This window comes from Anabas testudineus, chromosome 5 (assembly GCF_900324465.2).
Source record: "Anabas testudineus chromosome 5, fAnaTes1.2, whole genome shotgun sequence".
NCBI classification, from domain to species: domain Eukaryota; kingdom Metazoa; phylum Chordata; class Actinopteri; order Anabantiformes; family Anabantidae; genus Anabas; species Anabas testudineus.
The window spans coordinates 18,228,018-18,243,694 of record NC_046614.1 but is presented as its reverse complement, the minus strand read 5'-3'; the positions used below and the strand labels follow the sequence as shown (position 1 = coordinate 18,243,694).

The 15,677-nt window shown below is 38.9% G+C and overlaps 1 protein-coding gene across 1 annotated transcript in view; it reads right to left on the bottom strand.

Moving 5' to 3' along the window:
- The window catches only part of LOC113153160 (cadherin-22), a 151,186-nt gene that overhangs the window by 103,123 nt on the left and 32,386 nt on the right, over positions 1–15,677 (bottom strand). Inside the window, exon 3 of the mRNA XM_026346637.1 lies at positions 9,183–9,305. The gene's annotated coding sequence lies outside the window, so the exon portion shown is untranslated. The remainder of the gene's footprint in view (positions 1–9,182; positions 9,306–15,677) is intronic.

The following is a 15,677-nucleotide window of genomic DNA, read 5'->3' as shown; positions in this document are numbered from 1 at the left end:
AAAATCTCTTGTTAGACCTCAGGAGTTTTTGGGACTGAGCAAGGGAGATGAGGACAGTGTAACTGCACTAATGGGAGAAAACAGATTAGTTTTGCATCAAAATGGCATTAATCATTCATTCTAATTCAAATGCCATGTATATGTATTTACAGATAAACAACCCATGCATGCTTTGCATCATGTTGTATATTCAAAGACATTTAATGAAACACCTAATGTACACACTGTATTTATAATAGGATCCATGATCTAGACTAAGGAGAGAAAACTTGTTGATTCTGAATTCATTGCTAGAGAAGAGATAGAGACACCTGCAGTCTTGAGAAAAATAAAATCATTGATCCGTTTCAAACTGTTTTGTGCCGGAGACAGTTGTGCCCTGAAGGTGTTCAGTTAAAAATGTTAGTAGAGCGTGTGGGTTGACTTTCCTATCGAAGGCTATGAGTAACTGCCTGCATCTGACCTCACACTGAGCACAAGTGCAAGAGCCTTGCACTACTTGTGATGAGTGACAGACAAATACAGTCAGTGTGGGGATTTGAAGAACTCACATTCATGTCACATTGGTGGTGTAAAGCTTGCCTGTAATTTCTGTATTCAATGTATCTAAATTATAAGGAAAGATACTATATGAGTGTTCAGGTAAAATCTTTTACACATCAGTAATTCTTGTCCCTATGTTGTGATTTAAAGTTAATTTTGTTAATGTAAGACAACAATGTCACATCCTCATATTTTCACAACACAGCATCATTAAAGTTTTTGCTTAATGCATCTATTGTGCTGTTCCTTTGGTTAAGCTATTATCACGATTAAAATACAATAACAAAGAAATACCACATGCATGGTTAAAAGCAAAACCCCAATCTATGATATTGAAGTTGTTTTAAGCTCTTGAATAATCAGTACAATTGTTTTTCTACCGATGACAAGGCTTAAAACTGTGCTTCAGACAGGAAAATAATAATAGCATGTGTTGTGTGTTTAATTTCTCTGAAAGTGCAGCTAACTGGAAAGAAAAACAAGACAAAGAAAGGAAAAAAACAAACAAACAAACACACACACACACACACACTAAAAAACAATCAATAGATCCATACCAGTAATGATGTGTCTGAACACAGTATGTACTGCTCCCGCAGGGGCCAGCCAGCCGTTTCATTTTCAGGCCACACATGCACCACAGTACCACACATTTATCATAGAGCAATGGGAGGTTATGGACCGTGGGAGAAAAGAGCATTGTAAATTACACACACAGGCACACACACACACACACACACACACACACACACACAGAAAGACACAGGTACAGTACATGCTATGAACAGATACAGATAAGCACATCTCACACACACACACACACACACACGCACAATCCATTTCATGCTCATACATAGACACACACACACACATCTGTGAAGCTGAGGTAACATAGGAAAAAAAACAAATATTCACAGCTGTTAGCCATATAATGACACCCTGTTGGGTTACTATGACAGTAATGGTACTCTAAGCAGCAGTGGGATATTATGGTTAGTCACTCAATACTATCAGCAGAGGAATTTCTACAACCAGACCGAAACCCGAAGTGAGCACTCGGATCACTGTTTGGATTATTAAAGCAGTATAGCTTGAGTTGGGCTAATGCATTGATTTATCATTTCATAAGCTAAATTTACATTGGACAACCTGGGCTGCAGGAGTTGCCCTGTGTTTCATCATACAGGATCAGCACTCATATTTATTAAGCATTCCACTGTCACAGCAAGGAATTGCATTGAAACTTAAACTACTTCTAAAAGCACTTCTACCAGACACGTTTAGGTTATTTATGAAGCCGCCCATAATAATTCTCAGCACTGAAAAAGGTCCATTCAGTGAGAATGAATGATATCACTGTATCTGACACTTATCCCTCATTCCACGTGAAGAGATGGAAGATGCAATGGAAACACAATGTTTGCAAATGTGACAACAAGTAATCTAACACTGAGTAGGAGGTAAATGGAGCTGAATGCTAAAATACACATTTACTGTTGTTAGAACTTATTAAATAACTATTTTACATGAAAACAGCATCAGAGTTGTAAAACTTAAATAATGTAATACACAAGCACAAAGATTTATTTTCTAAACCTCTGATTCATGATACTGTTTTCCAGTATCTTTCAGGCAAATTCAAATTCTCTTTGATGTTAAGAGAAACATTTTCTAAACTTAGTGTTGACAAATGCAAAGCATAGCTCTAGTTAAAATCCCCAACACAAGAGGTTTAAACAACTTACCATCTACCGTCTCCAGACAAGCAAAAATAGTAAAGCTATATTTTTAACTTCTAAAATGAATGTTGTTTTTTTTTTTTCCTTCATGCACAGAAACTGATCCTTTTACATAAATTCATTTTGAGAATACATTCCGCACTTACACCTTGTGAAAAGTGCCGGCAGCTTGAGTAATAGCTTGGCACATCTTTCTTATGGCACAGAACAGGCGTTATAAAAGCTGCTTGATAGGTATGGTAATTGCTGCCAACCCAACGACTTGAAGACGCCAGCCTTGATTCTTTAGGAAGTGTAGAGATAAATAAGCCTCTTTTAATGAGATTCTAAGTCATGCTGAGCTTATACACTCATGCTCAAGCAACACAACCAATCCCCTGTGGGGATTACACCTTGTGTAGTTCTTCAGTAAAACATCACCATTCATCTCCAGAGGTGTCTGCAGTGGGAGTGACAGAGTTTATGTAGTTGCGCATGGTTTATGCCACAGTGAGACGGCGGATGACTTAATCTAACTGCCCGACACAAATGACCCTAAAAGCCGCCGTATAACAAGAGTTTGACACAACAAGCTTGAACAGCTGTGTTTCTTTGCAAATCCTCATTTAACAACATTTCTGTAGGTCAAAAGTTACGGTAAGCAGTAGTTCGTTCTCATTTATCCGTTTTGCTATTAAAAATGATTTATGTTTAGTCTCTAATTTATTTTCCACCTTTTTTTTTTATTTCTGAGGGAACAAAGTTCTCATTTAAATTTAATCTAGCAGTTAGAATCACTGAGTAATGTCACTGCTGAGAAAGTATTAAATGACCATCGGTTTTGGAAGATCCACAGAGGCAGTATGAAAAACAGTCAGCCGAGATAGAGAAGAGATGTACGTGCACATAATAAAACTTACTGAGCAGAGCCATAAGACAGTCAGTTGCCTGATGATGACTGACAACCACAAATCAAAAAGATACACTAGACTGCACAAACTGCAGAAACATTGGTGAAATAATACAAATACACACACAGGACGTGGAGTCAATATGCTCCTCTTCTAGATTCCCTATTGCTTTATACAGTGTGTTTCTTCACTGCTGCCATTTTACAAGAAAGAAAATCAAAATGTGCACATCACTGATGACAAAAGAGCACATGGAGCTGAGGAAAATGAAGAGATGGAGGATATTTCATCCTAATTTCGAAACAAAGGGGGTGTAGAATAACACAGTAAATGGCATTTACTAAAAAACATAGAAAAGAGAACAAAGAGCAATAGAACAGAAAAAAAAGGACAAGTGAGGAGAGAGGAAGGAAGATCCAGAGGCACCGGCTGAGTGATTGTTTGTGTCTTATCCTTTGCCCCAGTGGCACAGGACTCAATCAAATTCTCCTCATTCTTGACCACGTATTAGCTTAGCAAGCAGGGACCTTGTTTCACTCCCTCAATTAAATACCCACCCACACATAATTAACGACTGTTTTGTCTATAGATCAATAAAGGGCCTGTTCATTAAAAGTCCCTTTGCTTCTTCAAAGATCCCCTTGCTTAGTTCTTCATTGCATCTGAGGAGGTGGCAGTGCCTGGCAGAATTTCCATTCTGGTTTCATGTCTGTGGGTTTTCTTCTCTCTCTTTTTTTTTTTTTCCAGCATCAACATGGTGATGGAAGTCAAACAAGGCCTGGATGTGTGTCGCAGAATGTGAGGAAAGCTTTTGAAACAGAGAGGAAAGACTTATGGGAACTTATTAGTTTGAATGCAAGAATCACAGAAGCGCCCCGAGCTTGGCTGTTTATCTCACGCTGGCACATATAGTGTAATATAGTCCTAGTAACACAGAAGAAACATACACTGTAAAGCACTGCTAAACAGTGGGTGCTTGATTTATGATGTGGCACAGTCTGGACCCAGGTTTTACACCAAAAGATTTCCATTTTTTTTATGAGTATGATTGATGAAGAAATGTGGCAGCTGTGCAGCAACTTTAAATGGCAACTTCTTCACATCTATATGCACCGACCATATCTATACACCATGTTGTAATCAGGCACAATGTCTACATCGACATGCCAGTCTACGACCGGCACCAGAGTTTACAGATGCAAAAACAAAGACTACTTCTGAAAAGATAAAAGATCAATAAACACAACGGGAGATAGATTTAACACGGGGTATGCCTGACTGCCAACCACCTGCCAGAGCTAACACACCGAATGATTAGACCAGTGGTTGCTTCAATCTCGAGGATGCACATACACAAACACACAGGCAGTGTGTGTTACATTGCTGCCGCTCTCCTTTCCCATCTGCCATGGAATCACAGCGTCTCTGGAGATTGTGGATAACAGAGTTTGAACACACAGTGATCTCATACTGGGGCATGTTTTTATTGTGTTTATAAGATTAGCCATCTGAAGCAGTAACTTCAAATCATCTACTGTAGTTTCTCTGCACCAGGGTAGCTCGAAAAAAAAAAAAGTTTGACCATAAATTGTAAAGTGCATTGAAAAACTGAGTGCAGCTCAGGTCAGTCAACTGAAAATGTTAGATAATTACTATGACTAGTCTATGTAATCAAACTTGATTTGTTTTTTTTTAATAGCTAATACGAATTAAATCTGTTTTTCTGGTAAAGTTTAATTCAGCACTTTTTTTGGATCATCTTCTTCTTGGACAGCTGTAGAAATTGACTTCTAACAATATCAATATCAATATAACAATATCCACTGGAATATCATTTTCAACAGATAAACCGTATGTCCCACGTCAGAAGCACAGTGCAAAAGACCTTTTCAAATACGCTGCACTTTCACTTAAAATGTTTTTTTGACCAGCAGTATAACCCGTTTAGTTGAATGCTGTACAATATATGTATGGTGGGAATCATATTACATCTATATTCTGCTGTGTGGTTATTTGTTTATAACTCTGTAACTTCACTATGACATTATTCCTGGGGGACTTTCTAGGCACCGACAGCAAGTACAATTGCCAGGCAGCTTTTATAAAGGACATATGACACAAGGCATTCACATCATGTCAAGCAGCTGTTTACTTGTATGACCTGTGTCTTCTATATTTTCTCAACCAGTATGTGGCACTAAACATATTTATATAATAAAACTTATATCTTTCTTTAATCAACTTTATGTTCCCATTAATTATTTGATGGCAGCAACTGATGACAAAGGTATGTTCCCTAATTCACTGTACAATGGCTGATTCATGTTTCAAAATTATTACAGCTCATATATCACGCTAGGTAACGTACCTCTTCTGCACACTTCTCTGTACAATGTTATTGTTGTATTAATAAAAAGTATATGTAGAATGTTTAACGGGCGCTACATTCAACACCAACACAAATAGTGATGTGCATACACCACTGTATTTCTTTATAACTAAGTGACATCACAAATATTCAAAAATGCTGTAATGTTCAGAAATCCTTTAAAATCTAAGCTGGGATCCACACCAAAAACTAATCATCCCTTGGTCCATTGCTGGACTTCGTACCAAACATGATTGAAGTCTGTTGTCTAGTTTCTGAGATGTTGTACAAACTAACAACAAGCAGACAAAAAGAGATGATAACATAACCTCCTTGGCAGAGGTAATGAGAAATGTGCTGAATTAAACTGGCAAAGCATTTTTCATAAAACACTCTGTTCCCTAAATATTTCCTTCATCTGTTTGTATGAGGACCCAATTTTTCAGAGCCAATTTAGAATCATTCCACCCTTGGTCAGTGTTGCTGCAGATGAATTCCCTTGTGTAACATCTGGCGGTCTCTAGGCACTGTGCATCCCTCTATTCACTCCCTTGCTCATAAGCTGGTGTAAAATTGCCCCTTTGAATCTTCTCCACAGCGGATTCCTCATTCAGTGAGGCAGCCGTTCCATGCGCACAGTAAAAATCTTTCTTTATTTTGTGTAATATGCTAAACACAGCCACATAAGGTCCCTCTGTCTGTTTCTTTAGACTGATGAATGTGGCAGAATGCTTCTGAATTCCCCAGTTCCCAACACCATGATGTGTGCCAGTCTCTTGGATTATGAGACATATGGAGGCATATAAGTACACCAACATGAGTAAATGAAGTCAGGAAGCCTGACACACTCCCTGTCACACAGGCACTCACAGCATACAGCACAGTGTACGTATAAAAACACTTGTGATTATAAGAGAGGTGGATGGTTACACACCCATACACTGCAAATATCCAGGGTTTTAAAGCTTGCATATTACACATTTTACTAAACTATGACAATTTGAGATTTGGAAAAACCCTCCAAGCACCCAACCCCCCCCCCCCCCCCGCCAACCAACCCTCCCACTCAGATATGCAGACTTAACAGTCATATTTTCATTTGAAGAAGTTAATCCAAATCTGTAGTTGTTAAACCTTTGGGGCTGGAGCTACACACTCTAAAGAGCACTTTCCATACCATCACTGCAGTGCCCCAAAGCAAAACTATTCCTAAAGGCTTGACGATAACTGTATATAAATGTAGAATATAACTTGAGATGTAATTTTTTAGTAAAGTGGTGCCAGGGATGAATCACTGTACATATGAGAAGTGCAACTAGAGTATAAAAAGCACATGTATAAACCCAAATGAGTTGGGGAAAAACAATGTTTTGGACTTATTTGTTGATTTCATTTTGCATAATTGATAATACTGCAGTTGTTATAAGTATGAGTAAGGAAGTGTGATCAAAGAGATAAAAGAGAGAGACTGCAGCTCTACAGCATCCCTCATCACATGGTGTAATCTACTGCTGACTGTTAAATGGACTGTGAACCAGGGCACAACGGTCAATGCTGTCAGTGTTATTGTTCAACTTACTGTCATCCGAACACAGCTCTGTGTGTATTTGTTTGTGTGTGCGAAGGGCCGTGAGTTGTTGGATGTTCCGGTTTCTGTGCGAGCAGTAAGTCTGGTTTTGATCAGTGCTAAAGGATTTAAAGCTAGTAATACCTCATCCTGGCTTGGTACCAGTGACATACTTTTCACTAGTCTACTTCTTTGAACTACATATCCTCTGTGGGGTGAAACAAAAAACATAACAAATCAAATGGAGCATTACTTTTTTGAGTTTTTGAGCTACAGCTTCGAAGTCTACTGTAGCTGTTGTTTTGATCGTGACAAATGCTGCTGCTGAACCTTATATATACACTGTATGTACTGGTAGTTCTTAAAGTTACACAGAAACACACAAAGAGAACTCGATCATATTAGAGGCAATTGAATCACTTTAGGTACCGATATGTGCCAGACACTACCCCTTGTGGTAAATAAGGACCACTGTTCAAAATTAGATAACATGTTGGTATATTAAATGGAATCTATTAAACATAAATATATAGCCAGTCATCTATAAAGCGGCGTAGTGTAGTGGTAAGATCGCCGCCCTCCATGCAGGGACACCGAGGTTCTGGGTCTGTGACCTGCCTCCAGTAGCGGCCTTTAGGCAAGGCCTCCTTAAGCTTACCCTGCCTTTGCCTTTGCCTTGTGCCTCACTTGTAAGTCACTTTGGATGAAAGCATCTGCCAAATGACTAAATGGAAATGTAATATAAACCAAACTTAACCCAAGACCTATATGATTATTATTATAAAAGTCAATGTTTAAAAAGGCATTTAGTTTCATATTTCATTCATGAGAAAGATCATTTCATTGCTCAAAGTACAAAAAAAGCACAAGAAGAACTTTCTCACTATAGTCACCTTGTACACATACACTGAATCCCAACTTACAGTTCTTTCATTAGGTTGTCTTGCATTTTTTAACACCCTAATCAAATGCAGGGTGTATCACTTTAACGTTTTAAGACTTTAGCTAAGAGAGCATTTTTCACCATAAGGTCGGGACTAATTGCTGCAGGACATCTACAGGCTATTTTGAATTCCTCAGAGCATCTGCAGGCCAGGGTGCACGCACGCACACACAGACACACAAAGACAAAACACCAGCAGCAGCAAAACATCACCCCCGGATGTATCAGATTATACCATGCACTACATTCAATTACATCTGATGGCAGATGGTGTAAACAAAATCAAACACACATAATCTCAAATATTGGATCCTTCAGTTTGATATTAACCCTGATACCCAAAGACCTGACACAGGACTAGACATATTAAGACAAGGGGCGGACTGTGAGGGCTCTAAGCTGACTGACTCAGCAGTTTATTGGATGTGGGGTAATCCAGTGCGTTGGAATATGTGTACTGTAGTGAAACTGAAATGAGGACAGAATATTGAGTGAATTACACATAGATGGGAAAACTGCCTCTCTCCCTGTGTCTCTCGCTGTTTAATCGACTCGGGTTTAAGTGACTTATTTTATTATCATAATCAAGTGTTGATTACCCTGAATGTAATGCAGCTGTTATGTTGAGCGTACAAATATGTCATGAATGTAGCAGATTGATTAGTAATAATGGATTACAGTAATGTATTTATTCAGCAAGAGATTGTGTTGTGATTATCAGCCACTCAGACTTGCCTAAAGAGCTAGTAACTACTCGTTCTGTACTTTAGAGAGAACTATTTTCTTTATTAGGCCTAAATTTCTCAATCCAGACCAGTAATTTTATGGCTTATCACTGTATTCAACACTAGAATGAAAGTTTTATGATTGTCATCAACATTAATTAAGCAGCCTGACAATAAAATTATACAGCTTGTATTTTTCTCTCCAAAAGAAAGAAAAAGTAAGTAGGATTTTCTTATCTAGGCTAATGTGTGTGTGTGAAAGTAGATAATAGCTTAGCAAATGAAACGGTCTGCTGGTCAGTTTACTAATGGTTGTCTTCAATTCCTTTTTATAAATTAATAAAATAGAGATTCTAGGCAGACCTTATTACCTCATAACTTACGGCATATGCAAATAACATACTCACCATCCCTTAGCTGGATGACCTTGCTGCCACTATGTGTGAATGATGGCTCTAAGGTCCTTCAGGTTGTCTTTACTCTGCCATCCAACATTAGTGTCTCTCGAGCATAGGGCTTCTCTCCAACTTCTGAAAAATAAAACAGACCCTCGAGTGAACTTCATTGTTTTGTTTTTTTTTTGTATTGTTTTTTTTTTTTTTACTTTTAATGACTAAATGCCTCTGTTGGATTTCTAATGGAAGGGTAAGGGGGCAGGTGGGGAGGTGGAAACAAGGAGGAGAAAAAGGGGGGGAGGCAATTTGCTAATGGAACGGAGAGAAAATTGTATGAACGCAGTATGAAAAAAAAAAAAAAAAGATGAAAGTAGAGGTGGAAAAAAAAAACCTTGGTCTATCCAGAGACAGTGAGAGTGAGCTATAGGGCAGGAGTTAAGGCGGATTTAAAAAACAGCATCATTAACTGCCATCTTCATCTCAGGTGCAAAGCAAGCGAGCAAAGGTTAGGAGAGGGAAGCCGAGGAGGGACGGAGAAGAGGAGGCACTGTACTGTATTTGCCCTGGAGATCATTCAATAGCCTACCATCTTCATTTAATTATCTCCTTTACGTGTTCGAACCACCTCCTCCCTCGATGCCTCCGCCCCAAACACGCACACACACACACACACACCCCCACCCACCCCTCCGCTTTTACATTGAGCGTACGATGCAGCTATTTAACTATGTTAATTACAGCCTAACTCAAGTCTATTCACACAAACTTTGTCCTGATGACGGCTCTACGAAAGAAAAAATAAAATAAAACAGTTGCCCTGTAACTAACTGTGCGTTCAGATTACAAGTTACAGAGTCTGTCAGCAAGATGAAGCTCCAGGATTTAGGCCTCTTAATTCAGTGGAACATTATTTACAATCTCGCTCGACTGGCTGGAATGGAGGTCATTTGAACTGTGTAGATGTTTGGCTGAATGAAATGCAAGCACAAACATAATTGCCGGACCTTAAAGGCACTAAACCAGTTGTTTTAACTTCAGTTACATTAATAAATGCGATGTAAAAACTGCATTTTCTCCACATAAACCCGTCAGTGTTTGTGTTTCCATCACAGGGAAGTTTGCTTGTTAATTTGAACAACATAAATAGTGTACACATTTTATGACAAAAGCAAATACACAGATAGCTTTCATATCAGTACAGATGTGCTGGCAAAGCCTTGTTTTGTGGTTGTCCATAGATAGTAAGAGTATGAAATTTTATTTTATTATTATTAATAATATAAATTAATATTTATACAGATAACAGCGTGGGCATGTCATTTCTGGGAGACAGATTCTTTGGTCCGTGCACTGCAGCTTTAACACTTACAGGACATATGCCAGTGAGGAAACTTAAAGAGAATTATGCACAGCAGATGATAACCATCCTTGGTAGACTGGTATTTTCAGATGTTTCAAACACATTCATTTCCGATGTCTGACATTTTCTCTACCCATTAAACAATTCATTAAAGTTTAAGAGAGCAGTAAGTCTTTTGTGCTACATCTGAAATGCCATGTGTCAATTTTAAAATTCATATGAGAACTAAATCTCTTTTAATTACTTTAAATGGCACTGTAATCACAGGGGGTTGACACAATATTATGTGCACAAGGAGAATCTATTGCGGCCCAAAATAGCCTGGCAAACAAATGCTAAAAAAATAATGTTAATTTTCTACATTTTTTTACAAGACTCATGTATTTAAATTCTACAGCACTGTTTGGTCTATGATTTTTAAACCTTTTCTTCTTTGGTTTTTTAATTAAAATGTATTCTAGTGTAAGGAGAACCTCTTATTACACAAAACTAACAAGGACTCCTACAACTGTGCATGTGCCACATAACACTGAGCCCATAGCAGCAAAGTGTTTACACCATCATTAAAAACTACCGTAGGCGATATTGCACGCCTGATCAGACATGTCCTCCTAATAGCTTGTCATGTTATCTGAAAATACAGGTGATTTTGATCAAGCGGATAAGTGTATTGGGTCAATAAGAAACGGCTGATAGTAGCTAATGTAAAGGAACAGACATACAGCATTTGATATATAATGGCTCAATGTAAATAATGAAGCATTGTTTTTCTCTTTAGGAGAAGAAACAACATGAAATATGATAACAGATGAATGAAAAATGGTAGGATCATGGCACATTTAACTTAATTAGCTAATATATTAATTTAAATACATTCTGTAAAATCCATTAGATAAAGCTCAGTTACCTGAATCTACTATGAATAGGCTCTATTTTCTCTTTTCTTGCCCTTCTGTGCTCACATACAGTGCGTGATGTGATGTAACAAAGTTTTGATCCACTAACAGTTTAATCTTGTAACCAGGATTGCTAAGCACACGAATTTAGGCACTTAAGCATTTTGACAAATCAAACTGTTTGCAGTAGAAAACAAAAGGAATCGTGTGGAGATGATTGCATCACTGTGGTGTTTGATCAAGATAAGCTCCGAACTTTGGCACATCCTCAAGGCCCCTGTGCAACAATTCAACAAAGTCCTTGCTGTTTCATATGTGTTTGTCCTTCCCCTTATTCTCTATTTCTCTCATTTTTCTTGTTACTGTGATAATGTGAAGTGTGTTAGAGGCTAACATTTACCTGTCCACAATGTCAAATAACAAAGCAGCCACCAAGTCAGTGTCATAATAGCACCATGCTGTTCATGACATTTGCCCAGCATTTTTTATACAATTCTTATTTCTCTCCTTTTTAAAGTGATTCATAAAGTGTCACATCTACAAAAACCACATCCACCATTTGTTCACCTGTGATGACATTGGATTTATTGACTTACGCATTCACCGTACCCTAAACTTTAACTTGAGCATAATGCTATTGTTAATGGAAGTCAAGTGTCAATATTTATTGGTTCACCTTGCAGAGATTGTCCCCTAATGAGAATTAAGTCCGTACAATGCAACCATGCAGAGAGATTTTTATCCCCACAGTGGGAATAATACAATTACACAAATGCGTACCCACACACAGACATGAACACCCACATGTTGGTGTTTTGTCTGTGAAACCCAGCAGTACCAATCCCTACTTGTTTATCACCTGCTGCTGATTCTGTTGGACTTTGCTGAAGATGGAGCAATCAACCAAAATGAATTACCACATTGACTGGTCAGGTGGCAGCACCTCATCTACACTCTAGTTAAATCATTACCAGCTAGATCAATAAATAGTAGTATGCTGCTTTGCGGGTTACATAAGACAATATTTTGCACCATTGTGCGAAGATGGTATATGATAGAGTATGTGCCTGTCTAGTCTGAGAAAGAGTTTTGTTGCAAGCAAGTAGATTTGAAAAAAACAAACTTGCTCTATGTTCTGAGGGGATGCTATGCTTAAAAACAAAGATGGAGCAGCAGAGGAATACATACCAGCCAGCATAAATTACATTTTAAGAAAGCCTTATAAAGATTCTGTCCAACAGTTTTTCCAAATGGGGAATTTATTCAGCTTATAAAGTTCATTTTGACATGCTGACTTCACATGAACACAATTTTAAAAAGTTCATAATCCGATTGTGATTTCCTTTTATCAGTAAAAGCTCACATATAAAAAAAGGAGGGCTAAACACAAAGAAACTGATCTTTCATCTCTTACATCTTTATCCCCCCTTAGGTCTTTTACTTTTGCTGAATTAATCATGTAGGCCCCCCTGAGAGCACAGGTCCTCTGTGAGGCAGCAAGCACAAATCTCATTCAGCCTCTCCAGCTCCGAACGTGTATATTTTTGCAGCACACTGTGGCTCTGAGGGAGTTTTACACCAATTCCCAGGAGGAAGAGGTCTATTTATACAGGTTCCTGCACAGGGTAGTCATAACCCCCTCCTCCTCATGGCAGCAGCTGTAGGTGACAATGCTGACACACAGCCACATGATAGTCGAATCTAATCTTTTAATCGCTCCGGTAACTTCATGTCTCTGGGTGAGTTGGGGCTAGCTAGCAGTGGGGGGGGGGGTAGGGTGGGATATCATCTGCAGAGATATGATATGATCCTTGAACACATAACAAAAAAAAAAAAACAAAAAAAAAACATACACACACACTAACTCACAAGCAGACTTAAACACACTGTACTTCTCCACCCCACCCCCAGAGTACTATGGCGAAGCCTCATGTATCTGTGGGTATTAACAGATCAGCACAGAGCAGCAGCCACCCTGCTTTAAAGTCTTTTCCTGAGGTAGCGCTTCAGAAGCCTGCTGCAGAGGAGGATAAACGCACAGCAATCCCCCAGGCCCAGCGCCTCCTCAGCTCCACTCAGCTCTCTCTTTGCTGCCCCCTCCTCCTCCTTCATTCTTCGCTCTTATCCCCACTTTCCTCCCATCCATCCGTCATTATTTCTATCCATTCTTCTTTTCCTCAACGTCTCACACTTTTTGTCCTACTAGCTGTACCCACCTTCCCTCTGGATCTTCAAATAAATCTCCTCTCCGTGCCTCCTTATTGCGCTCCCCTCCCATGTTGTGTCCGTCCCTTATTCCAAGTCTTACTGGCATTTGAACATATGTTTAATCATTAGCTGTCATTCGTATATGCACAAATACAGGTGAATAGGAGTGTGATGTGTACTGTATGTGGGTTTTGCTTGTGGCCTATTCGTTATAAGATGACTTTCTGGCTGGGCAGGAGAGCTGCTTTGAAAGGCACCATTACGTCAAGAGTGACTTTTACAGAAATAATACAGATGCTGATGTAGAAATGTTGACTAAGGAGATAAGAGATTGATTCAAGAAATTGACATATTTCACGTCAGTATGTCCCTGGAGGCCACATAAAAAAAACAATGAAGGACCACTGCAGTCAATTCATTTCATGGATATTCTGCAAAGACATGAAGTCAGAAGGAGTTAATTGAATGCAGTTTAGTTTAAACCTACCTATCTAAAGCAGGTTAATTTTGGGGGTCAGTCAAAAGCAATAATATAATTAACTGGGATTTTTTTTATATTTTATATCTACATGAAAAAATAATAGTAACATGACTGTGCAGGCTTTGTGAGGAAAGGGGAAAGGTAAGAATGAATGTAAAAACATAATGTGCCAGTCCTAATCCTTAGACCAGACAAGAGGCTAGACTAGACTATAGAGAGATGGTTAAATAAAGTGACACAAAGATGTACAGGCGAGTGTGTTGCCATTCAAGAAGACAGAATGACAGATGAACACGCAGACAGACTGACAGGCAGATCAGGGAGGGGTGAGCAGGCTGAATCCAAATTAAGCTGATCAGGGCTCACTGTGAGTTAATCTAGTTATGTGGATAAAGGACTTCCCTATGGCTAAAAACACAGCAAGTTATGACTCAGTGAACACGTGTGTGTGTGTGTGTGTGTGACAACAAAGACAACGTGTGACAGCTTCTTTCTCAGTGAGCACTGCATGTATCTGTTTATCCATATTTAAACTTAGCCGCAGACTCACGAGCCTCGAAAGCTTTCTTAGCATCTAACAGTCTCAGTCTGTGTTTTGCACTCTGCTCACTTGCACACGCGATCAGAGGCCAACTCCAACAAGTGACTCGAAAGGCCAAAGATGCATTGATTTGTAAGGCAAAACTATGCTAATGACAGACACGCTGTCAAATCTGACAGACTTGACAGAGCCTCAGCGGATGTTTGTGTGTAACTGCGTGCGCTGCAGCATTTATGTGAAAAACGTGAGAGTGACTGTCTGCTGCTAATGTGTTTGAGGTGTCTATGTTTGCGGGAGGTGCAGGTCTTATATATCAAGGGGGCGTGCAAAAGTGTGTGTGGTTGGGCAAGTGGTATTTTTGAAGAGCGTATCGTACTAAATTAATACACCCTGGAAGACTCGCGAGGGTTTGTAAGCATCCCCCTCTCATGTGTATACCACTTCAAACAGCAGTTAGAAAGCAAAACAAATATCTAAGTCAATCAGCCACCTTTTCTTCTTCTCCTCGCTCACATCTAGCAATCTCTTCCAAAAGACATCAAGGGTAAATGATTGCCGGGATGGTTATCAACCACCAGAAATTCAGTAATACCAACGCATTTGATGAAATTAGGTCTCAGAGAAGAAAAAGATTGATACAAATTCAATCAGCTCTGTGCACATTTCCTGCATATCAAAGAGAATGAGGCAAGGGGAGGGGCTGAAGTAGAAGGCCAAGAGATTCAAGTTTGAAATTTGATGCAACTTAAAAAAAAAAATATTTTCATAAAATGCTTTCAACACACTGTTGAGCTACAGTAGGCATTCAATGAAAAAGCATTATTTACCACTGAGAGAAAGGGACTAGGGAAGTTATAGAGTGAGTAGAAAGACAGACAGAGAAAGGGCAATTTCCTTTGCCTTTTTTACTTGACGCAAGGCTTCCCTGTGCAGAGCAGAAAAATAAAACAGGCTGAGGAAACATGACAGTATCCAGTGAAAGTGAGAGAATATGCATTTAAGATAACACGATCAAGGAAGG